The sequence below is a fragment of the Rhinopithecus bieti genome, unplaced genomic scaffold (genome assembly GCF_001698545.2).
Source record: "Rhinopithecus bieti isolate Rb0 unplaced genomic scaffold, ASM169854v2 scaffold_1017, whole genome shotgun sequence".
Lineage (NCBI taxonomy): Eukaryota > Metazoa > Chordata > Mammalia > Primates > Cercopithecidae > Rhinopithecus > Rhinopithecus bieti.
In genome coordinates, this window is record NW_016803657.1 from 7,530,084 (window position 1) to 7,556,757 (window position 26,674).

The 26,674-nt window shown below is 41.2% G+C and overlaps 1 long non-coding RNA gene across 1 annotated transcript; it reads left to right on the forward strand.

Moving 5' to 3' along the window:
- The first annotated feature begins 5,211 nt into the window (after window positions 1–5,211).
- On the forward strand, window positions 5,212–24,736 carry LOC108542520 (uncharacterized). Its single transcript, XR_001889303.1, has 3 exons — window positions 5,212–5,391; window positions 8,833–8,964; window positions 24,432–24,736. It is a non-coding gene; the product is annotated as an uncharacterized LOC108542520 (long non-coding RNA).
- Window positions 24,737–26,674: the final 1,938 nt, after the last annotated feature.

The window sequence follows — 26,674 nt, forward strand, 5'->3', positions numbered from 1 at the left end:
CATTCCACAAAGTAAGCAAAATTAATGTTTTGCAAAACTTTTATATTATATAACTGTGTTTTGTCTTATGATACTAAATGTTTTCTGCTTTTATCATTAAAAAAAGGTTGAAAGCTGCGAGTTGAGTTTATATACTTTGGAGTGGGATTTCTAGCTTTCAATAACGCCAATTTAGTTAAATAAACTAATTTGGTTAGCTAATGCAAGTAACTTTGCTACATAATGGTATCAATTTACACCATAAGAGGTGTGTGTCTCAGAGCTTGCTTTATCTCGATTCTCAACAACTATCTTGTAGTTACAATAATAAAGTACTCCAATAATAACAATAACTATTTTTTACTAACTTCCAGAAATTTTTATGAGTGAGTTCACCTTTTTGGGTCTGTTTCTTCACCTGCAATAAGTAAAGTCTGCAATATGAGAACTTCTAAAGTCCCTGTGTAAAATGTTTTAATTACAAAACACTTGTAAAAGAATCATATTGGTCATTCTCAAGAAACAGCAGATGTGACTGTTGGAGAGAAGGGCCATTGTGGTTTCACTGTTCTAACCAGCACATAGTAGTCGTTCAATTTGCCTGGATTAAATGAATGATTATGTGCTTTTCACTTGGTAAATATTTAACATATAAACGTAGTCCTTTCCCTAGCAGTGGGAAAGGTGCCAGCTGAGCTTATCATTATCCTTGATCTGATTCAGTAACAAAGGTTTGTAAAACTTGCTGGTTATATGTACGTTGGGTACTTAACTGAATGCAACATAATTCACTAAACATAAGCAACTTGTAGTTTCTCGTGACCATTGAACAATTCAAGTGACTTGAAAAATACCGATTTTCCACCAACTGCCAGATTGCTGAGGATTTCACCATGAAGATTTGGCCTGAATACACGAGTGAATAAATCTAGAAACACATTTACGGATGGACTTTTCAGAAGGATTCCGATTGTGAAGTGAGGAGAAGACTCATCACCTTGCTCCAGTGCCTGGCAGGCCTGTGTTACGTGTGCTGTCCACGATGTACCTGGAGCAGGCAGTGCCTCTCTCCCGAGCATCCTCACTCCCAGAGCTCTGCGTTCTGCAGTGATGGGCTCTCTCTTTGTTCTCCACCTTCAGCTATATCCTAAAAGCACAAAGCCACCCAGCTCTTTTTAAAAATGCTCGAGGCTTAAACCACCTATTGGAATGCTCACTTTACTCGCGAGAGATCATGTTGATTGAGCGTTCTCCTGTGCCATTATAAATACACAACCCACCAACGAATCAAGAAACCATCCATGAGTGAGGGTCAGAGCCTTGTCAGGAGCTGTTTCTGGAAGACGTGAGGGTGGCAACGTTGCTTTCGCCAGTGCTAGTTTCTGTCCAGATGGCAACTTTGCCTCAGTGTAATCCCAAATGACACGTCCAATTTCCCTTTCTCAACTCTTGAGTTTTTCCAGGAAGAAAATGTGGTTTTGCCCTCCTTTTAGAAAAGTGATGTTTCTATGCTTTTGCTTTGCTAGTGCATCTGAAAACATATGGACGCTTCTGGCTAAAAAAAGGAAAAAAAAGTCTTTTTTGATTCATCTGGCTGAACACATGAATTTTCCAAATTCAGTAAAAAACCCTTTTATGAGACACTTTCGTCTACCATAGATTCCATTAGACCACGGAGCAGAGCTTCTCCCAGTACACACAGTCATGTTGTCATCACAATTCCCAATGTTCCAGAATGGTAGACACTTCCTGACCTTTATGTCTGATACATTATTTGAGAGAATGTCTCCACTGACCCCATCACCTGGATTGGATCACCAACCTCTCCCAAGAGGAGCCTGGCTTCCTCCTAGCTGGGGAAATGGTAGGGAGCTCCCCCAAGTAAAGCCTCTAGGGAGAGTGACCAGGGCCCGGGTCAGGAAAGGTTCTGGTGCCCAGAGGGCTGCCCACAGAGCCTGACGTCCCTGCAAGTGCACAGGGAGGAGAGGTGAGATCAGATTCCAGCTGAGTCAGGCTTCCATGTCAGCCTGGGTGTGTTTATGCAGAGGTACAACTCAGGAATTACTGAGGAAAAAGTACAGGGCCAATTTAACCTCCTCTGAGAGACCTCTATCCCTGCTCATCACCACTCCTCGCTAAAAAGGGCCCTCGCCAGAGAAGAACCCAGAGGGAGACCGGAAATTCTCCTCCCCTTGGAGGAAGAGTGCTTCCTCTACCCTTAAGATATGAACTGACAAAAATTCAAACAGAAGGAAACTGGGGTGTGAGAAATAAAGGAAGCCGTTTCATGCTCTATGTCCACTGGCTTCGGGCAGGTCCCAGTGGAAGTCCAAGAAAAAGAGCCTAAGGTCCAAAAAGATGGTTTGAGCCAAAGTTCTAAAGCATACCAGACATGAATTAAGGTATGTTAATTCTAAAAGCAACTTAAAGAAAATAGAAGCATGATATGGTTTAGTCTCAGGTATTAAAAAATGAGCCGTCTCAGAAGTGGAGACCAACTGAAAATCTTCCTGTATAACCTCTTTTATAACTCTTTGATGCCCCTATGTTTGATTGATTTTTATCAGTTTACCCAGTCTCCAATGAACCTGATTCTATAGGCAGTTACTCTGTGTTCTTATCGATGGGATTCTAAGAAGTGAGGAACAGCATAGGAAACAATTTGCTGTGTAAAATCAGAGAGAGCTCGACTCACCATGGGTTAGAAACAGAGGGAGACTCTGCATTGAAAACAGGCTCCCTGACAGCAGACTCAACCATAAACTGGTTAGGAATTTATTATGAACTTCCTCTACATTCTAAAGCAGAAGGTTTAAAATTAGGCTGTAAGTCAGAACCCACAGTACCCATTTCCCACAGTATGACAAGTTTATATGGGCAACACATATATTTTAGAGTAATTTGTTGTCCCAGGAACTAATCTTGAGTGCTTTACACATGTAGCTGTTTAGCCGTGGACCCTTATGGTCCTCTGGGTTGGAATGATGAGTTGCCAGAGGGAGACGTCACTTCTGGATCCTCAAGAACACATGGAGAATCGGAAGACAACGCCAGAGGGAGACGTCACTTCCGGATCATCACAAACACATGGAGAGTGGGAAGACGACTCTGGGCTCGTCTTCACATTTTCCGTGTTGTCACTTGCCCGTTCTTTGTAAGCCGACCCTAGATGTACACACTGTCTTGCCAGGACCTTTCTCTTCTCCTCCCCTGTGACCACGCAAGTCTTTGATTCCCTGCCCCCTGTCTCCTCCCAGCCCTAGGACCAAGCTTTTGAAGAACTGCACATGGGAGGAAATACCAACCAGTTTAACTTCTTCAGAGACAACCTCTAACGCTGCTCACCACTGTGCTAGCTAATAAACGGCCCTCTCCCAGGAAAATCCCTAAGGAAAAGTGGGACTTCACCAAGGAGTGCTTTCTCTACCCTTAATTTATGAACCGAGAAAAATTTTAACAAGCCTACTATGAAATAAAGATGCCCTTATCCCATTTATGCCTAGTGTTCCATTATTGGAATGCTAAGCTTGTGGGAACTATTTATATCCTACCACTCAAAACCATTCCCAAGGTCTGATTTTTCACAAAAAACTTTTGCAGCCTTCAGTGTAAATGGGTTAATTCCAAAGCCTAAAGCAACCTAGTGTGTCTGGAATTGGTGGGTTCTTGGTCTCACTGACTTCAAGAATGAAGCCACAGACCCTGGTTGTGGTGAGTGTTACAGTTCTTAAGGATAGCGTGTCCGGAGTTTGTTCCTTCAGATGTTCAGATCTGCCCAGAGTTTCTTCCTTCTGGTGGGTTCATAGTCTCCCTGACTTCAGGAGTGAAGCCACAGACCTTCATGGTGAGTATTACAGTTCATAAAGGCAGCACGAACCCAAAGAGTGAGCAGCAACAAGATTTATTACAAAGAGCAAAAGAACAAAGCTCCCACAGGGAGGAAGAGAACCTGAGCGGGATGCCAACACTGTCTCGGTGGCCTGCTTTTATTCCCTTATTTGGCCCCACCCACATCCTGCTGATTGGTCCATTTTACAGAGAGCTGATTGGTTCATTTTACAGAGAGCTGATTGGTCCATTTTACAGAGCACTGATTGGTACATTTACAAACCTTTAGCTAGACACAGAGCACTGGTTGGTGCATTTACAATCCTTTAGCTAGACAGAAAAGTTCTCCAAGTCCCCACCCCACCCGGAAGCCTAGCCAGCTTCACCTCTCACTCAGTCCACAGTGTACCCAGCCTCCAGCTGCAGGTGTTGGCTTCCACACAGCACAGGACTAAGCAGTTTTGTGCTGAGTCCATCTCTGTGGCCACCAGCCACCCAGTGTTGGGGTTGGTCCTCAGCTTATCTGCACAAGGGCAAACCCGCCGGTTGGTGGAAGAGGCCAGAGGCAGCCTGGGCTCTGAATTCCACCCAGACCTGGAGAATAGACTTGGTAGGGGAGCGAATACCAGGGCCGCTGGTGGCCTTGCCTCTTCTGCACGGCAGCAGCTGTGGTGGCCTGAGAGTAAGGAGTTACCATAAGGACGTAGAAATAGATCACCTGAGCTGCATCCACACCTAGAGATAGGCCCACACATCTGTGGTGTGTTCATTTCAACAAAGATGCAGAGATAATTCCATGGAGGAAAAACAATAGCCTTTCAACAAATGGTGCTAGAACAATTGAACATCTTACGCAAAAAAAATTAACTTTTATCTGTATCTCATATTACGTAAAAATGGAACCAAAATAGATTATAAACATAATGTAGAATACAAAAGTAGAAATTATGGTAGAAATCATAGGAAAAAAATATGTGCTACCTTGAGTTAGGCAAAGATATTTTAAATTTGACAGCAAAAGTACAATCCCTAAAAGAAAAGAAACTGATAAATTGGACATACTCAAAGTGAAGCACATATACTAGTCAGAAGACACTACTGTTAAGAGAATAAAAAATATAAGCCACAGATCTGGAGAAAACATTTGCAAACCATATATCTGAAAAAATGGCTTGTACTTCACATCTAAAAAGACTCAAAAGTCAATAATAGGAAAAAACAATTTAAAATGGGCAAAATAGTTGAAAAGACAGATCAGCCAAGAAGATATATGAATGAAAATTAAACACATTAAATACATCCGATGTCAATAACCCTGCTACCTACCAGTTAGCGGATGTTGAACAGGCCAGCTCCACCGCGCATGCGCGGGCACATGTGGGCGGGAAGAGGAAGTGCCCCGAGGACGCTGAATCAAACCTGCCTACGTGAAGGGCTGAGGACACGACATTTCCTGACAGACGTCGCCATGTCTAGCAACACGAGCCTCTCCATGAAGGCATGAGGGGAGAAGGCCTCTTCTCTACCTTGTCGCAGGTCCTCCAGGACAGGCGTCTCCTTTGAGAAGTAGGATTGCTTTTATAAGTAAGAAAAATACCGGTTCTTCATTTTCAAAATGACGTCTCACATACGTGCCCAAGTGTGTCACACTGCAACAACTGCCCAGCTCTGGGGTTGGACTTGGGGAGCAGAGGGGACTAAGGGGCCTGCCTCATTAGGAGCTGCACAGGAGGGCTGAGCTTGCATTAGCAGCCTCTCCCGCCAATGCAGGAGAATGCATTGAGATTTATGGTTCATCTGAAAGTAGCTTAGAAAGACACCATATGCACTTACCATCTCCTGCAGAAGTTGCAGACAAGTTATTTAAAAGTCTCGTTTTCTTAAACTGTCTTTATGGCGAAGTAAAGAGCCTCTGGGATCCACTTCAAGTGGTCATTGTGGAGGGTACAGCGAGCCAGTCCCGGGCTAAGCATTTACCCCACTGATTCACCACCACAGCAAAGTGGGGAGCCTTGAGTTTTTGCCTGTGTTTCACAAATGAGGAATCCGAGAACTGAAGTGACCTGTCCAGTACGCAAGAGTGAACCCAGGGACAAAGCCAACCCGCTTTGCTGGGGCCAGTGCCTTTCCACACTCCTCTGTTTCTATATTTAAACCAAGTGAAAGGAGACCTGGAAAGTACATTAGCCCATTTGGAGGTGAATTTGATACACTCTCATTTGTCATAGAGGGTAGAAAAAAATGGAAAAGAGAAACAGGCTGGTTGGGAGGAGGGAAGAGCAGAGACCAGGGCCTCAGCCCAGCCTCCATCCGCTTCCCATTTTCCCTCCCTGTCCTTTTCCTGGAGGCCTTGCTTGCTCCTCACAAAACTGTCATTCTTAGGCCCTGCATGGATTTGGGTATTTTAACTTGTCTATTAAAAATACAATTCTGGCCCCATATATATACTTAATATTATCATGTGTCCCCTTCAAAATACTCTGTGGCCAAAGTGTGTGCCCTTTTATGCAGGATCAGGAATGGATTCCCTAATAAATGTCTTGCATTTTTCCCATCACAAAATTTAGCGTCTCAAAAATCTAGTTAAATTAGCGTCTCTTCATCTTAATTTTATTTCCCCATTTAGATAAAGCATCTTCACTTCCAGCAGCTGAGCTTTTCAAAGAGATTTGTCTCTGTGTAGAATTTTTTAAAAAAATACTGTATATTACCATTTCTGAAAATAAATAACTCAAAAGTTTCCTTTAAAATTATTGCAAAAATTTCATAAATTCAGTTAAATACATGCTTAGGGAAAAATACAGAGTTTGAAGGAATTTTTAAAAGACCACATATTCTGTAATTCTATTTATAGGAAAGTTTCAGAACAGGCAAACCCATGGAGACATCGAGTAGATTGGTGGTGGCCAGGAACTGGTGGAGGGAGATGGCAGGCAATAGAGTGGCTGCTGACGGGTGTGGGGTTCCTTTCAGAGTAAAAATGTTCTAAAATTATCTTATGGTTGTGGTTGCACAGCACTGAGACTATACTAACTGGCATGTACAGTTTATTAATTATATTTCAACAAGGTTATTAAAATGTTCAGTTTCCAAAAATGTATCAGTGCATGTAATTGCAATATGTTTAGATCTACTGGAATTTCTTTAATGAAATTTAATAAGTAACGTCTAGTTAATACACTTCGACGGGGATTTGAATTTTATATGTTTAAGTTACTCGTCTGAATTTTTTTTTTTTTTTCAGTTCTTATCAGTGCTTCACAAGGTTGGAATTCCAGCTGTTAAACTTACTATCGGCCGGGTGCAGTGGCTCACGCCTGTAATCCCAGCACTTTGGGAGGCCAAGGCGGTCAGATCACTTGAGGCCAGGAGTTTGAGACAAGCTTGAGCAACAGGGCAAAACCCCGTCTATACTAAAAATACAAAAAATAATTAGCTGGGTGTGGTGGCACGTGCTTGTAGTCCCAGCTACTTGGGAGCCTGAGGCAGGAGAATCACTTGAACCCAGGAGGTAGAGGTTGTAGTGAGCCGAGATCACGCCACTGCACTGCAGCCTGGGCAACGGGAATGAAACCCTGTCTGAAGAAACCAAAACAAACACACAAAACCCAAAAACCTTACTATGTAGTCTTGGGCAAAGTGACTTTTCAAAGCCATGTATTCTTTATTCTCAAACAGTACAACCAGCACCTCCCCCATTACACACATACACCAGCATACACACACACACACAGACACACACAAACACAGCCAGCATATAATTATTTTTTGCAAAGACTGCTTAGAAAGACCAAAAAGATAAGCACTAGTTTTTCATACATGTGTGTGCTACAAGAACCAATCAATAAAACAAAACAACAAATAATGTATATTGTAGCTTCTTAAGAATCTTCAGCTTTTAAAGTCTCAAGTCTCTCCAGGGCTCCCAGAACCCCAGTGACTCCTCCTCAACAGAGATGGGATCCTGGAAGAGCCCGGATCATAGTGGGAGGGAGGAAGATAAGGGAACTCCAGTCTGTGCTAGAAGAATTTCCTGAATTAACGTTTTCGTCAGGATTAAGTATGAATTATCAACTACACAGGAACCAGAGTTTGCTAGAATAAATGGTAGGTTTAAGTGATTCTTTTAAGATGAAAATTGATTGAGATTGGGTAAAGTTTGTGATGTGATCACATAAGGTTTGTGGACAGAAGACAAGAGTTTTGAAGTGAGCCTTCACAAGAACATTGCTGTTTGGTAAATGAGCTTTTTGCTCAGATTAGCAACATGCTGTCCTGACAGAAGTTTGCACAGGTAAACCAACTGTTTATCTTGATAAACTGATTTATAGGAATGCCTTGAAACAAATATTAGAGTTGCATGCAAAATGTCACTTCATTTTTTTTTTTTTGAGTAAAATTACCCAGAAAACCAACATATATGCCACAAGACACTGATACCAAGAGTCTGGCTGTCACACAGAGACAGTGAGACCAAGCCTAGGAATGATTCTGATTATCAGAATGAGCCCCATTGTGAGAATATCAAACCAGAAATTAGACTCATGACAAGAAGCCACTAGGGATGAACAAGGCATAGTAGGGGAGGAACATTACAGACACCATTGCTGAGAGGCAGCAGGTGCCTGTTAACAGTACAGAACCGTACATAGGCAACATGCTAAGAAAATGCCCAGGAAAACAGGGAAGGAAAGCCCCCAGATTTGAGGATGACACTCTAGAGCCAGTCATCTGGCACACTTAACAATGGGTATTGACGGAAACTTCACTTCTCACAATTTTCTCCTTCTTCTGAAATAAGTTGCCTTCATTTGCATAACTTGAGTTCTCCAGAACGTCATCTGCTCTGGTACGTTCCTCACCATCTTTGCTGTAAGGTTTTCTGATGGGACAGGGGCCCAGGTGTTGTTGTACCTGGGTGACGTAACTCTCAAGTTAATTGTGGACTAGTGGCCAAAAGCAAAGTATGGTGTTCCTTCCACATGACTCTAGGGCGTTTTTTCTCTTTTCATCTTTCCTTAAAAGACAACACTTCCAGGTCTTAATCTAGTGGATGCCGCTTTGGAGCCATGGAGAAAAAGCAGCCTGTGCCGATTGACCATGAGCCTGAGTACACTGCATGAACCTGTGGAAGCACCTTTTCTGTGTCTGCGTGAAGTAAGATAATGTTGAAAATCTGGGGGTAAATACTTTGCATAATGGCGAACCTGTGATAGTTTCACAGGGTGAGAGTTTTATAGGGGCTGCCAGGGAGTGTGGACTCATGAGACGAGTGTGATGTCTTCACCAGGGAAGCCATGCCGGATGCTTTGGATGGCTATAACTCTGTGGTACCGCTGGATGCCTCAAGGTTCTGAGCGGACAGAAGGCTTCTTTCAGAGCTCTTCAGTGACAACGCCAGCAAAACTAGAACAATGAATTCATTCTTTACATTGGGAGCCAGCATAATCATGCTTATTTATATATTTGCTTTCTCTACTATACAGTCCATAAATCTCTGATCAGTAAAACTCCAAGTAAATTCTGAGAAAAGTTAAACAATGACCAGGACACAGTCAAAACTCATTATACAGTGTAGTCATATGAAATTCAAAAAGGGGCCCAGGCTCTGTGTGTAGAGGCTTGGGCTCCTGTGCATTTTCCATTTTTCAGTGTTATCAGTGTCATGCTGTTGACCTGTAGACATGCTCCAACGTCGTGTTCAGCAAGTGGCAGTGTCGTCACTGGTATTGATTGAGTGCAGTGGCTGAGCCTTCTTTGCTGTCTGGCTAAATTATGTAAAATCATGTGCAAGGTTCTATTGGAGGTCCTCTGGCACCACCAAGTGGCTGGCCTGACAGCCCCCAGCCTGCCTGGCTGAGTTCCCCACCAGATTCACACTTCTCTTCTCTGATTCTGCAAAATTTCTGAGTTGTGTCATCATTTGTGACCAGTTAGATTCATTTGTCACAGTCGTTCTTCTAGTTTGAGATTCCCTCAAATCCTAGTTGAGCTTTTTTTAAAATTTGCATACGATAAATTTGACTTTTTGGCTTTTCTATGTCTTTGCACAACTCAGACATGCAGTCAAAAATCTTCCACCCACTACCACACAGAACAGTTCTATCACTCATCAACCCATCCCCAAACCCTTAGAAGCCCTGCACCCTTTTCTGTTCCTACACTTTTGCCTTCTCCAGGATGTGATATAAGTGGAGCATATAATATGCAGACTTTGGGGGCTGCCTTTTTCACTTACCAAAATGCAGTTAAGACTCGTCTAGGTCATGTGAGTCGGTTGCTCACTCCTTTCACTGTTAAGTAGTCTTACGTCGTGTGAACACACCACAGTCTGTTTCTCCACTCATGTGTTGAAGGACAACTTGGTTGTTTCCAGTTTGAGGTGTTATGAATAAAACTGTTACAGACATCTGCAGATTGTTTTTTGTGTGAACGCAGTTTTCCATTCACTTAGATGAAAGTCTGGGACAGGACTTCATGAGCCTTGAGATGAGTGTACGTGTATCTTTATAAGAAATAGGCAATCTGCCATCCAAGGTGTATGGACATCCAAGTAGAATACTACTTTTGCATTCCTACCAGCAATGGGAATTCTTGTGGCTTCACATACCTATCAGCATTTGGTGTCGTCGATTTTATTTTAAGCTTTAATTTTAGCAGTACTTGAGGATGATAGAGAGAAAAAAAATTCTGGATATAAGTACTTTATCAAATATGAAATTTGCAAGTAATAGCTCCAAGTCTGTGGCTTGCTGTTTTACCATATTTACAGGGTCTTTTGCAAAGCAAACACTTTAAATTTTGCTAAAGTCAAATTTTAAAAATTCTTCTTTCATTGAGCGAGCTTTTGGTATTGTATCTTAAAACTCACCACCAAAACCAAAGTCATGCAGCTTTTCTGTTATGTTTTTTCAGAAGATGTATGGTTTTGCATTTTCCATTCAAATCTATAATCCACTACGAATTAATGTTTGTATATGGAAAAGGTATATATTGGTCGTATTTGGGACATTTGCATACTAATTGTTCCAACACAATTAACTGAAAAGATTCTCTTTCTTTCCTAACTTGACTTGTACCTTTGCCAAAAGTCACTTGTCAATATATGTCTGAGTCAATTTCTCTGTTCTTACTTTTGTTCCATTGATTGACTGTCCCAATGCCAATACTACATTGTATTGTTTACTGTCGCGTTATAGTGTCTTAAAATCAAGTTATATGAGTACTTTACCTTTGTTGTTTTGTTCGTTTTCCAGAATTTTGTTTTGTTTTTCTTGCAGAATTTTTGTGATTATTATAGTTTCTTTGCCTTTCTATGTTAATTTTGATTCAGCTTGTTGTTATCTACGAAGTAGACTTGCTGGAATTGTATTGAGATTGCATTGCTCAAATCAGGGAAAATGGGAGAATGGACATCTTTGAAATATTGAGTCTCAAATCCATGAAACTGCATATTTCTTCATTCACTTAGATTTTTTTCTTTCTTTCATCAGTGTTTTACAGTTTTCAGCATACAAACGCATACAAACGCTGCACCTATTTTGTTATATTTATACTAATGCTTCATTTGTTTTAGTGCAATTTAATGCATATTGTGTGTATTTTAGGTTTACAACATGATGCTACAAAATATAGATAGTAAAATGGTTACAGTGGTGAAACAGATTAACGTATCTATTATCTCACATATTTTTGTGTGTGTGTGTGACAAAGACAGCTAAAATCTACTTATTTAACAAAAATCCTTAATATGAGGCAATTTTATTAAGTTAGGCCCTCATGTTGTGCATCCAGTCTCCGGAACTGTTGGCCCGCATACCTTCTATGATATTTTGATTCCCCATGTCCTCTTGCAATCCCCACCCATGGAAACACTGTTACACACTCTATCTCTGTGTATTTGAGGGTGTTTTTTTTTTTTTAAATCTCACATATAAGTGAGATCATTCAATTGTTTTCTTTCTGTGTCTGAGCATTTCACATAGAATCATGTCCTCCAGGCCAAGCCATGTTGTGCAAATGACATTTTATAAAATTCAAATTCCAAATCTTCATTATTGCAGGTAGAAACATTTTTAATTTTCATGTAAGTTATTTCCTTTTGGGCATAGAGGTGCTTGTAATATTACTGATTTTAGGTGTTTCCTATTTTCTATTACAAGCACTTAGTACTCTACATTTCCCTCAAAGCACTGCTTAGCTATATCCTGATAATTTTGATATATAGTATTTTAATTTTATTTGATTCAAAATATTTTAGTTTAGTGTAAGACTTCAGTTTTGACCCATCGTTGATTTAGAAGTGTGTTGTTTATTTGCCATATATTCAGGGATTTTCCAGATATGTTTTTGTTTATTTTCAGTGAATTTCATTATGGTCTCAGAACATACTTTGCTTGTTTTCTACTCTTTTATCATGTTTAAGGTTTAGTCTGTGGCACAGAATATCAGCTATCCTGGTAAAATATTTCAATTTAAAGATACACGTTGCTGCTGTTTGGAGGAATTTTCTATAAATGCCAGTAATAATTAGTAGCATTTATGGAATAAAATAGGACAAAGGATTAGTGATCTTCTGTTTGGCAAAGTTTTCCTAAAAGGACACAAGAAATTATACATTATAAATTTTAAAAAATGAAAATTATAATATTTTATTCTTCAAAAGACGTCATTAAAATTATTATAATAGATTGAAAGGAAGTATTGCAAAATAAATATCTGAGAAAGAGCTTTTGTTTTGAATATACAAATAATTTACAATGCAATGGTAAGAAAACAAACAACTCCGTACATTTGTGGACTGAGTTGGACAGGTATTTTAATGGATATTTCAACAACAACAACAACAAGAACAAGAAAAGATACACAAATGGCAAATAAGCAATGGAAAAGATGCTCAACAGTATTAGTCTTTAGGGAAAAGGAGGTTAAAACTATAAGGGCAATACCATTGTACACCTGTGAGAATAGCTAATATTTAAAAGTATGACCATAGCAAATGCTGGTGAGGATGGAGAGCAATTTCAAATCTTATACACTCCAGCTGGGAATGTAAACCGTTTTGGAAAACAGTGTGGTCAATTTATAAAACATTAAACATTCACCTACCTTATGGCTCAGATATTCTAATCCTACAATTAATACATTTGAGACCCAAATTTTGGATACAAATGCTCGTATCACTTTTTATTTTTAATAACCAAAACTTGAAAATAATAGAAATGTCCATTAGCAGGTGAATGGGTAGATAAATTGTGCTGTGCTTACGCAACGGGCAATGACTCAGCCATAAAAAGCAACAAGCTACTGGGGGATGCAGTGAGTGGATGATGCACCCAAAGTTGTTAGGTGAAATTAAAGCAGCCAGATTCATAGTAAGAAAGAGCATGCACTGTTAAGACTCCATTTACATGAAATTCTGGAAAATGAAAACTACTTTACAGTGGCAGAAATCAAACTGCCAGTTGCCTCAGACAGGAGCGGAGGGAGAAATGGACACCAAGGAATATGAGGAAGCCTTTAGGTTACAGAAACACACGTTTTCATGGGAAATCAATATGTCACTGTATTAGTATTCATCAATACGTGCAACTTATTTTACAGCCATCATACCTCATTAAACATAAGATGAAATAAAGACATTTCAAGTCAGAGAAGAGTTGATCAATTTCCTGCCACAGAATGACATCAGAAATAAACAGTAAAAGAAGTTTCTTGAGCGGAAGGAAAAGTCCAGAAGATCCTACAGGTAAGCAGAGATCATCAGGAAGGAATGAAGCACTCCAGAAACTGTAAAAATAGCAAGAACTGTTTAAAACAACAACTATAACAATTTAGTGCAAGTTTTATAAGGTGTGCATAAGTAAAATTTTATATTAGTGCAAAAATGGAGTTAACTATTGGAAGCTTCTTGTATTTTCAGAGAAATATTAAAATTACTACTTTAAACATTAGCTACTCAAAGATGCTTAGGGTAGTTGCTAAGAGGATAATAAAATAATGTACTAAAATATAATGAAAAAGAAAAATCAATGCATGAAAAGATGACTTACCTGAAAGAAATTAAGAAAAGTGGAACAAAATAAAACAGACAAGACAAATAGAATCATTTAGTAGGATGGTAGGCTTACTTAAACACAATTATTTTAGTAATTAAATGTATAAAACTGAACACTCTAATTAGAAGACAAAGATGGTCTGTATGAAAAACCAAGAACCAACAATATGAAATTTGCAGGAGGCACATTTTAGATGAAATAATACAGACAGGCTGAAGATCAATGTCTATAGAGTGGGAGTCATGAACACACTGTGTTTAAGAGGCAGCTGAGGTAGCTATAGCACTATGAGACAGTTGATTTTAATTAAGGCAAAATATTCCTAAAGATAAAACTGCATTTCATAAAACAGAAAGATACAAAACTCATTATTGTGTGCGCATGCCTAATAACATTGCTAAACATGTATAGGAAAAAAAAAAAAGACCTAATTAAGCAGAGGAAGATAAATATTCAAAAGCATAGTTGAGGATTTTAACACCTGTTTCTGAAGCTGAGAGAATAAACAAACCAAAAAAAAAAAGTATAAAATAGCCTTTGAGGGACACAGCTAAATTTTCCAGAACACAGCACCCAACAACTGCAGTGTAAACTCTTTATCAGGGGAACAAGGAACATTTACCAAAACAGACTCGACCATAAAACGCATCTCAACAAATTAAAAATAAAAAGATAAGTAAAATCACACAAACTCTGGTTTCCTGCGCAACACAATCACACTGTAACACAACAGAAAGATAACTGAAATAATCGCACAAACACTTCCACGTTGTTACGCATAGAAGGAGCACGATGGACATTGAGAATGTTTTGTATTGAAAAATGATAAGAAGTGTCATATCAAAACATGAGGGAGGAGCTAGAGCAGTGCTTAGAGAAAACTCTATAGCTTTAGTTGCATATATTTAATAGGAAGAAAGTTTTGGAATAAAGGCTCAGAGCTTCTGCCCCCAGAAACTGGGAAAAGAACAGCAAATTAAACCCAAAGATATAAGGAAACAAATTATAAACTAAGTTGGAAAACTAAGAATTTTCTGGTTTGAGCAGGTAATCGTTTGATGTTTCATCGCTCCAATTAAAAAACAACCAAAATTCTTTTTTAATAGTTCTAATTAAAAAGCAGTCCAAACTGTTTTTCACTCACACACTTACCTGTTTCAGGCACCGTGTTGAGCTTGCAAGAACTATCAAGCATAGTCTATGTGAGGAGTCAAAACCTTCAATAACAGCACAAGAGAGTAAGGGATACAAGAGTTTCCACAAGGCGAAATTAAAGGAAACAATAAATCCTGTTGTGAACCATCCGACATTGCAGAGGGAGTGTGTGAGAACAGCTGGGCTGGTGAGGGGCGGCTCCCCACCTTGCTCTGCCCGGGGCTGCTCTGGGGACACAGAGCGAGTCTGGCTGTGCTGCCATCTGTCCTGTCGGGGACAGGTCTGATATGTCCACCCAAGAACTGTTGGCTTTTTCTCTATTTTTAAAATCTAAAGCATTTTCTTTGATATTCCACCACACCCCTGCTTCAGGATGGGGAAGAAAATTGCTCTCCCCACTGTAAAGATGAAGAAAGTGGGATGTGTAAAGGTGATAACCCTGCACACGGCACAGTCAGAGTCAAGACTCAAGACAATCTCCTGCCCTGCTCCTGTCCCCTCATAGCAATGGCACTTGGAGCTCAGCAGGAGGTGAGGAAGCAGCCTGGAGACCATTCAGAGGCAGCCGTGGAAAATCCTGGCTTGAGCTGGACTGGGCAGCTGCCGAGTGCCGGGGCAGAAAAGCACGCAGCCGGGCCAGTGGGGGAGCACACACAGCTGCACACAGGACAGAAGGCCCACACGTCTCAAGACGCACACGTGCATTAGGTTTCTTCCTTCATAAAAAGTCACCAACTCGGTAAATCTGTCACATTTATTCAACTTCAGCTGCATTGGTGCCTCAGAGTTTGACCCAAATATGTGTTCTGTCACCCAGGAGACTTGAAACAGATGCTAACTCAGTCATGGCAACTTCACATCGCAGGCTTGAAGTCACAGGGGCTCTTCACAGAAGGGTGCAGGGGTCTGGGTGTGAGCAGAGCCGAGAGACCAGAGCCACGGCCTCCAGGGCTGCACAGCCTATGAAATTCACTCTGGCCATTTTTGCTTAGGCCAGCAATAACCTCCCTCATCAGAGGAACATCAATTTTGTTTTAATATGCCATGAGTCTTTTGTTATCCCTGAATGGTGACTAGGCATAGATTATTGCCATATTATATGCCATATTGCAAATAACAAAAAATAACCAGGCTCTATCACTGTGGTGAAATGCAAATCCTAGATTTAAAACTGTTTTTCAACATAAAGTCATGGGAATGGAAGTTCAAACACCAAAACAAAGTTATATAACAGGAATAATAAATTAAAGATGTCAAGCAGCAGATGCGGAGAGAGAAAGCACACACACTCACTCACGCCTGCTGGAGCCACAAAAGCTAAGGCCTGTTGCCACAGTTTATTTAAAATGTATACGCACGCATAACTCCCAAACCCGGCAAATCACTGCTTAGGCATTTTGACAAGCATTTAGATAAACAGAAATAATTAGCTGTTGTAGTTCTTTTTTTTTTTTTTTTTTTTATAACTGTCTCAACAAACAAAAGAAAAATATTGAAAGTGTTTCACAGCTGAGGCTGCAGGAATTGGGGCAATAACAACGCTCACAACTGTCAGGTTCAGTGACTTACAGGAATAGTAACTCTGTGAAAGTACTCCGTGGACTAAGTACCAAGAAATATGCAATAACTTTCACTGCTCCTTTGCTCTAATACATACAGCTCATAGCTGCTTTGAAGGGATGTATTCCTTATTTTGATGTTTCATGAAATTTTATAATTGTTAAATTTTTCTAATCCCTGCCCTGACGTTACTGGCTGTTTGATCTTGGGCAATTTAATTCCTTTCTCAAAGCCTGTTTACTGATTTATAAGATGAAATAATAGTGTCCACCTCATAAAAATACCATGAACATTTATAGAAACGATGCATTTAACACCATCTCAGTATGGGGCTTTCCAGCTAGAAGATCTTTACCAATTCAGCTTTTATTGTTTACAGTTTATGGTGCCATGTATAATCTGCTTTCTTCTTTAGCTACTCACTTTTGTTAAGTTATAAATTATGCTTTTCTATGTGAAGTAAGGCAAGATAAAGGGAATCCAGGGCATTGCAGTGGGAAGTGGATATATTCTAACTCTAAACAAAATGACCAGACTTGGGAGTGAGGGTGTTATCTGATGTGGGGTCCTGATTAGGAAAAGGAGCCAGGGTAGGGGGAGCAGGGAAAGCAAAAAGGCAAAGCAGATAAATTATAAATCTGCCTTTCTTCATGGTGCAGGACACACAGCCCTCCTGCACAAATAGTCCATCTAACACACAATCTCCCTATGCCTGACTTACCAGCAGACACCTCAGCTGATAGAAAAATGCAAGTGAGCTCACTGCAATCTTAGTGTTACCAGTACTGCACATATCCCTCTCCAGCACAAGCACCATCCTATAAAATACTCAGCAAGCTTTTGTCTCCTGGAACTCAGCATCTTTCTTGCTGATCTACCCATTGCATCCTTGCAACATATTTTCATACTTTCTTTAATAAATCCTCCTTTCTTTGCCTTGTAGGTAAAGGTAAACTGCCTTTGTAATTCCTTTACTGTATGCACCACTGCTCCCAGTTAGTCACTATCCACAACACTCAATCCTTCTGTTTAGAAAGCCTGGAGAGTGATGCACGTGGATGTCTGGAAGCGCATTCCACATAGAAATGATGACAACTTCAAATTCGTGCTTGTTGTTAAAGTGATAGGAAGGAGGACCACCTGGCCAGGCCATGAAGAGAACAATAGGGAGGTGCATAGCAAAAAGTAAGTGCCCTAGCAGGAAGCAGATGGCACGTTCAAAAGAGAAGTGTGGAGGTGTGATCAGTTAAGCAAACCATTCCAAACCCTTGGCCTGAAGCAAGGCGAGGTATAACCATGGAGCCCCACAAGAACCTGGGCTGTAGGGTGCCCACTGGACAGGATCTGTGAACACACAGAAGAGCAGCCTTTGCCAATACCTGGCCGAGGAGAAGGGAGAAAGAGAGACTTCCCCAGCTTCACCCTTCTCCCACATCCCGAGGTCCTCCTGGTGTTTCCAGTTCTAAACCCAGCAGAAAACAGAAAGCAAGGAGCCTGCACCTAAAGGTCATGAGGTTCAGCCTCCTGGCACGTAGCAGTGGGGAAGAATGGAGAGCTCTCTGAGACGGGCAGAGAGGACACGTGCAGCATTAGATAGAGGAGAGGTTGTGGGGTGTATTACATGAGGTCTTGAAAACCCTGCAAGAGATTTCACCCTGCTGGAGTGGGAAGTCGTAGGAGACACAGCAGGAGAGGGACTGCGTCTGACTCAGACTTACAAAGGTCCTTCTGGCTGATGTGTTGAAAAGGGCAGAAGAGAGAAATGGGGGAATAACATTAGGAGGCTGCTACCATCATCAAATGAGAGGGACAATGGCCTAAGAAGATGGCTAGTTGGAAAAATGCAAAGGAGAGGTTAGATGCTTGATATGTTCTGATGGTAGCACCAACGGGACTTGGTGATGATTGGATCTGAATGATGAGATAAGGAGAAGCATCAGAAGACGACTCCAGGATCTCTGACCAAAGTAGCTGGAAGGGAGAAGTCATCACTAACAAATGTGAGGGATCTGCAGGAGGAACTGGTGTGCAGGGAAGATGGAAAGTGGTTTGGACACGTTGAGTCTGAACTGTTTACATAGCAAAATAGAGACTTTCATGAGGCAAAAGCTGATACAAGCCTGAAGTTCAAGAAAGAGGTTAGGTCTCAATGTATTAATTTAGGAATAGTCAGCAAGATGGAAGCTAGATTCCTACAGTCAGGGAGCACATATGCACGCACGTAAGTGTGTATGCCCAGCACGACATCAGCTCTACATAAACCTTCGATATTATTCTTATTCTTGATTCTTCTTCTTCTTTCCCTTCAGTATACTTGATTAGGATTTATACACTATTTTTTGTTTTGCTAAAATAAACCTTGCCATTCTGTGACACTGTAGCTTCAGCAGAATTTCTGACCGGTTCAAGCTTATATAGACGTGTGTCTTCCTGCCTATACCAATAACTACAACTAGAAACTCTGAAAATAACGCAAGAAACAACCAAAGGAGAACCCTGAATGGTGGCTGGGTAAAGGTGGAATAGTTTGGTACCTAAGGACTAAAAAGAGGAAAACATGAGCACAGCAGCAGGGCATCCGATATACCCCTACCCATACAAGAAGGAGACCCAGAGGCACCATTTCCAGACCCCCAACCAATGGCAGAACCAAACCTAGGTAGATGTACAAGCAATAAACATCATTATTACAAACATTTTCTCGGGCCGTTATCTTTTTATCTTGGCTGCTTTCCCTTAGAGATGCTTTACAATGGAATGTTGTTCTAATCTGTGGATCACTGACTTTCCATGCCTTCGTGGTTTTAAAAACGTTAGTCTTATCTAGACGTGCTTTTCTCATTGCACAGATTAACTGAGTTAATGTGTGCACAACTAACGGGGGAAGGACGATTTGAGCCGAATCCCACAGCGCAACACACACCTGTAGGTAATGAACACAAAGAAAAAGCATCTTGAAATTGACCAGAAAGAAACCCATTACATATAGGTGAACAGCAGTTAAAATGTAAAGGATTTATCATCTGAAATGATGAAAGCCAGAAAGAAGCAGCCCAATAGTTTTTTTCTTGTTTTTCCCATACCATTTAACCACTGAATGAAAAGAACTTTCAACTCGAAATAAAGACATACTCAGATGAAAGAAAAGTAGAAAGATATTTGTTGCTCGTGGAAACAGAGATAAGCCCTAACATATCAATAATTATATAAAATGTAAATGGCCTAAATACATCAATCAAAATACATAGATTGGCAGAGTGGATAAAGAAAATGCCACTCACCTATATGCCCTTTATTAGCAACTCACTTTACATTCAATTATATGGCCAGTTTGAAAGTAGAAGTAGGAACAAAGATAGACCATGCAGCATTAATCTAAAAATCAGAAGAGACTCTATTAATATCTAAAAAAGTAGACTTCAGAGCAAAGAAAATTACTAGAGACAAAGAGGGACACTACAAAATGATAAAAGATAAATCTACCAGGAAGTTATAATAATTCTAAATGTATATGCACCAAACAATAGCACCTTAAAATGCATGAATCAACAACTGAAAGGAGAAATAGACAAATCAAACATTATGGTTGTAGATTTTAATACCTCTCTCTCAGCAACTGATAAATAAGCAGAAAACCAGCCAGGATACATAGGATCTGAATAATCACAATCAATTAACAGTATCTAATTGACATAAGCAATACATTCCATACAACAACAGCAGGATATGGATGTTTACAGGTGTCCACGGAGCATTCACTAAGATAGACCACATCATGAGTCATAAAACAAACCTCAATACATTTAAAAATTATAGTCATATAGTCTATTATCTGACATAATGAAAACAAACTAGAAATGAATAACTAAAATCAACAGGAAAATCTCTAAACATAAGGAAATTAAACTACAGACTTTTAAATGAGCCATTTGTCAGGAAAAAGTCTCCAAAGGTTTAAAAAATACATAGACTAGAATGAAAATGAAAATACAGCATTTCAAAATATGTGCAACACAGCTAAAGCAGTGCTGAGAGGGAAATCTATAACATGAATTGCTTATACTACAAAACAGTAAAGGTTTCAAATTAATTATCTAAGTGAATGCCTCAAAAAAGTAGAAAAGTACAACAAAATAAACTAAAATCAAGTAGATAGAAGGAAATAATAGGGAGCAAAATCTGTGAAACCGAAACAGAAATTTAATAGAAAAAATTAAAATCTAAAGCTGTTTTTTTCAAAAAAAATCAACGAGGTTAACAGACGCTAGCAAGACTGACAAAAGAAAGAAGATACAAACCAGAAATATCAGGAGTAAAATAAGTGATATCACTACAGATCCTACTGTGATCTAAATAAAATAAAGGACTGCAACAACCAATTTATGTTCATAAATCTGACCACTCAGAAGAAATAAATCACTTCCTTGAAAATCACAAACCAAAACATCTCAACCAAGATGAAATAGATAATTGGAAGAGTTTTATAAACATTAAAGACATTGAAGCCTAACTAAAAATCTCCCAAAAAGAGATTTTCAGGCCCACATGATTTCACTGGAGGATTCCAACAGACATGTAAAGAAGAGCTAACAGCAATTTTATACAACCTCTTCCAGAAAATAAAAGAGGGGAAAACTTTTCAACTTATTTTATAAGCCCAGAACTATTCTGATACCAAAACCACCAAAGAAAATACAAGAAAAAAAAATCTATCACTGAAAGCTTTTCAAGGGGAAGACCAGACTTTGGCATTAGGAAATTTTAATTTCACTAACCATTCTTCCAATTTATTTGCAATTGTTTCCTTGTATTTTAGTTGCATATCTTTTTTAATCCCAAGATATATTATGATTTTATTATTGTTTGTATCATTATGGTTGTTTACATTTAGTCACACAATTATCACTCTCTTTTCTCTTAATTTTTTTTTAAATGTCAGATCTTCATTCTAGGATTATTTTCTTCTTACTGAAATCCTTCAAAATCATCCTCTAGCACTACACTTAATAATAATGTTCTCCCTATAGGTGACTTAGTTTTTTGTTATCTAAAATGTCTTTATATTGCTGTAATTCTTGAAGCTAATTTTGCTAGGTACACCATCCTCAGCTGGTAATTCTTTTCTTACAGTGCTTGGAAAAGGTTATTCTTCTGTCTCCTAATTCTCATTGTTTCTGTTCACAAATCTTATGGCCGTTGAAATTTTTCATTACAGATGTTTCTCATGTCTCTGTAGCTGCATTTAAGATCTTCGCTTTGTTTTTGCTGTTCGGAAGTTTTATTAGAAAATGCGTAAGTGTGGATTTCTTTTTTATTTTCTTGCTATTAGTTCTTCCATAGTATGGCTTTCACACCATTCCCTTCACTCTTTCATATGTGGCTCAGCTTAAACTGAAGCTCGAGTTTTTCAATCGACTTTTTACATCTCTTAACCTCTTTTATATTTACCATTTCATTATATTTCTGAGTATCTCTGTGTAATTTCTTCAGAGAAATCTTCTATGTTACTTCTCTCATCGTTCACTTTGACAACTATTGAGTTCTTAATTCACCGATTTTATTTTTTATTTCTAAAAGTTATCTATTCTAATTATGTCTGGTTATTTTTAATAGTCTCTTTCCTTGGGCTCATTTTTGATTTGGTTCCTGTGACTGTCATTTCTGGTGCCACTTTTTCGGGTTTTTCTGGTAACTTTTAACTGTGAGCTTCTTTGTGGTTCGCCTTGCTACACAGACATACAAAATGGCCGAAGAAATGCGCTCCTTTGGAGAGGATTTGCATTTGCTTCTGTTAGAAACCAGGGAATACCTTTAGTGTAGGAGCCCTCCGGCGCTAGGAATCTTCAAGGAGCTCTGACATAAGTCTCTGGTGCTAGGACATGCAGGGTAGTGGCCGTCTTAACCCGAGCCCCAGCTGGGGTTATACACATCCAAATGTATCTGAAAGATTGATGGCAGGCGCCTGCTAGAATCTTGCTTGAAAAAGAATCTAGGAGCCTCCTGGGAAAGAACATATCCCAAAGGAAATAAAAGCAGGAGTGATAACTGCCAGTCGAGGGGTCTAGGTGGTCAGGGGTGGAGCATCGCCAGTGGAGAGTGCGGTCTGTCTCCTGCCCGTCTCCCCTTGGCCAGCCCCAGCTGGCTCCTACATGCCTCTCCTGGAAGCGCAAGTGCAGCGGGACCCAGGCCTGGGCAGCTCTGATGGAGATTGCGTTCTTGCAGGTGTTAAAACTGTGCATATGGATATACAGCTTAGACGGCCTCTGCCGTCACCCCAGAGGTGCAGTCTCCACTCCAGCTCTCACCCCTCAGTGAAGGTCTTGCTGTGCATGCGCAGTAGGACATTGAGCTTTTCAAGAGGACTTCAGATATCCTCCCACCGTGTAGATAAAAATACTCTGTCCGTGGTCAAGGCCTGCCACACAGCGGGAGCAGTACAATCTGGTGCTTTAGACCAGGGGTCAGCACACTTTTCCTGTAAAGGGCCAAAATATGTATTTTGGGCTTTGCAGTCTTCGTTGCAATGATTCAACTCAGCTGCTACAGCTTTGAAAGCAGCTACAGACAATGTCTACGTGGAGTGAATGCCTGTGGCTATGTGCCAGCAAAACTATTGACAGAAACATTTGTGGGGTGGGCTGCAATGACCACAGGCGCCAGCCCCTAGTTTAAGGGCAGATTCAGGTCCTGCCCTGCTGGGTTCACCCGATGACTCCCAGGTCTGCCGCTGTCCCGTGGGTGACTTTGGCGAGTTCCTTTGTTCCTCTGTGGCTCGGTGTCCTTGGCGGCAGAACGTGCTTAAGAGCGGCACCTGCCTCCTCAGGTTCTCCTGAGATCTGAAGGGTGCAGGACAGTCATGGTGAACAGCTTGCTGTGTCCGGTCCCGTCAGTCCCTACACCTGGGGTCTTAAGCCGCTCACTTCACTTCTCTGAATCTCAGCTTCTTCTGCATAATGAAGAAACCAACAGCAACTTTCTCAAAATTGTGGGGAAACCATAGCTACAACACCTACTACTGTGCCTGGAATAGAGATCTTTACACTCTAGTCACAAAGAATAGGGGGGAGGAGGAGTGAGACCTCAGGACACAGAGCTCAGATGTGTTCCTGGAGAGGATGGACATGCCTGTGAGCTGAGGGAAAGCAAGGAACTGGTGGGGTGGTGTGTGGGCTGCTGAGGTGTCTTGGCCTTCCTGGCCTAGGTCACAGGGTGGCATGTCTCAGCCAGCGGGAGGAGGCTCAGGCATCGCTTAGGAGCCTCTGTGCATCCACGTGGCCTTAGTGCTACTGGCGGGAGCCTCACCCCTCTGGTCCCCAGGGCCATGGATCTGACCCACAGGGAGGTGAGCCGGCACACAGCATGGTGCAGGGTTTCTCTAAGGGACAAGGTGTCAGATGGAGACCGTGGGGTGCACAGCTGCAAAAGCTGAGGGAGGACTGAGTGAGCAAGAGGAACATGCACTCCAGACCCCTTGGCCACCATTGAGATGGACATGTCATAGGTGGGTATTAAGCAGGGTGGTGCATTGGACACAGTTCTGATTCACTGTGCCTGACTCATCAATGCTTGAGGCACAGAATTCTTCCACACATTTTTCATGAGAAACCTAGACTAAGTGGATTATGCCCAATTACCACAAATATGTGCTTAACGGGAACATGTTTAAGTGGCACAAATACCAAGCTAAGTAGTGCCTTCCTGCGGTGTTTATAGGAATGGGGTCAAAACAGGCTGGGACTGCACTGCAGAGGACCAACCTTGGTGACAGCATTCAATGCACACATGAAAAGCAGTTCACGCGTTTTATTTATTAACAGTCGTCTCCTAATGCTGTGCATGTTTACTTTTCAGGAGAACTTTTCCATGGCTTTCCCACACTCCCTGAGAAGAAGGCACCTGCCTCCTTGACAGCACACACAGCTGAGAATCAGGCACTGGGAGGAAAAGGCACCACTTCACGAACCACACAAGGCAGAGCCTGCACTTTGGGTGTTCCTACTGCACACCTGACCCCGTGGACCTGGTGTCCCCACTGCCCTCCATCACAGGAGGCCTGACTGCACACCCCAGACCCTGTGCACAGGGTACCCCCGCAGTGGCATACATGGTGAACAATAACAAGGAGGGCATTTAAGGGACTGGGTTATATTTTAAACTGCAAAGAATAAAAGGATTTTAAAATGTGCTTCAACCCCTAAGGGAAGCCTTTTGATAAATATCAAATTGGTTCTAAGCTCAATACAGGGGCTCTGTAGTCTCTGCTCTCCAAACGCTGTAAAATGTGTGCTTCTGCTTCTCCAATGGCACCAACATTTGAGAGGCCACATCCAGGCACAACTGCACAGCCTTGGTTTCCTCTGATGGTGCCTGACCCAGAGAGATGAGGGAGGCAGGGAGGTCTCCACTCTGATGTCCAGCCAGTCAGCCTTCTGCTCTGGAATCTGGGGAACTGTGCCATGCGGATAGGAGTTATGGCTCCATAGCTAGTTGGCTCAAACGCTTTCCAAGCCTGTGTGAGAGGGTCATCTTGCAGAGGGCTAAGATGTATTAAACTCCCATACAATCTGGGCTTTTATTGTTAGCATAACCCTGTCTCTTTATTCGCAGGTTAATGAGACATCCTGGGTTATCCTGATGCTGTGATTTTATAATTGTGTGTGTGTGTGTGTGTGTGTGTGTGGTTATAGTATCCTTACTTCAAACATAAATGGAAGCCCAATGTATAAAAACAGATCCAGTACTCTGCTTCCCTCTCTCCTTGCTGTCCCTTCCTCCACCCTCTTCAGTGGCTCTCAGAGGAGCCGTGTGTAAGGCACAGGGTCTCTTGACCATGGATGGGAACCATGAGCCCAGAATGATGTTATCCAGTGGAGGGCAGGGAGTCACCCATGGCAGCCATAGGAAGTGTCAGGGCAACCCTGTTACGCACAGTGGGATCTGCCCAGAGCTTCAACTCCAAATATAAAGTGTGTCTTCTCATCCAGTGGGGTTTAAATTGCACTTCTGCAACCACAAATACATAACAAACCTGCAAAGACAACTCAAAAAGGGATAGAGACCGAGATAGATGGAAAACCAGAACAGCACAGAGCTACCCTCCTCAGCAAAAACTGCATAAAAGAAAAGATTCTCTGTCACAAAACTGATTAAAAAGCTGCTCCTTCAACACCACACTTGGAAAATGTGCAGGAGCCATCGCCAAGGACGTTCTGTAATTTCTGGTAAGAGAAATAGCAGGCAAAACAGCCCAAACCGTAAATACCAGAGACATGCTATTACAGCTACTTTCTGACACATGTATGTGTCATTGAGATGGGCACAGCATAGGTGGGTATTAACCAGGGTGGATGCATTGGACACCATTGAGATGGGCATGTCATAGGTGGGTATTAAGCAGGGTGGGTGCATTGGACACAGTTCTGATTCACTGTGCCTGACTCATCAATGCTTGAGGCACAGAATTCTTCCACACATTTTTCATGAGAAACCTAGACTAAGTGGATTATCCCCAATTACCACAAATATGTGCTTAATGGGAACATGTTTAAGTGGCACAAATACCAAGCTAAGTAGTGCCTTCCTGTGGTGTTTATAGGAATGGGGTCAAAACAGGCTGGGACTGCACTGCAGAGGACCAACCTTGGTGACAGCATTCAATGCACACATGAAAAGCAGTTCACGCGTTTCATTTATTAACGGTCATCTCCTAATGCTGTGCGTGTTTACTTTTCAGGAGAACTTTTCCATGGCTTTCCCACACTCCCTGAGAGCATGAGCCGGGTTTTTCTTCTTTGCAGAGTTGCATGCCTGGTGGAGAGGACATAGTGGGCACCCGGTAAACATGGATCAGATGCCCCATGAGAGGATCCAAGCCATCAGCACTGATGATGATTTAGGCTCTGTCATTGGAAGTTTGTAAAACCCCACTGTTAATGAAATCTTGGGCTTCTCCTGAATGAAATGGGTGAAAGCCTGAATCCTCCAAGACGTTGGTCAAAGCTAAGCAAGGACAGGAGCCCCGAGTTTAGTTGTAAATAGTGGAGAACACTCTCCTGGGATAAAGGGCGGAGAGAAAAATGAGACCACGAGGCAAG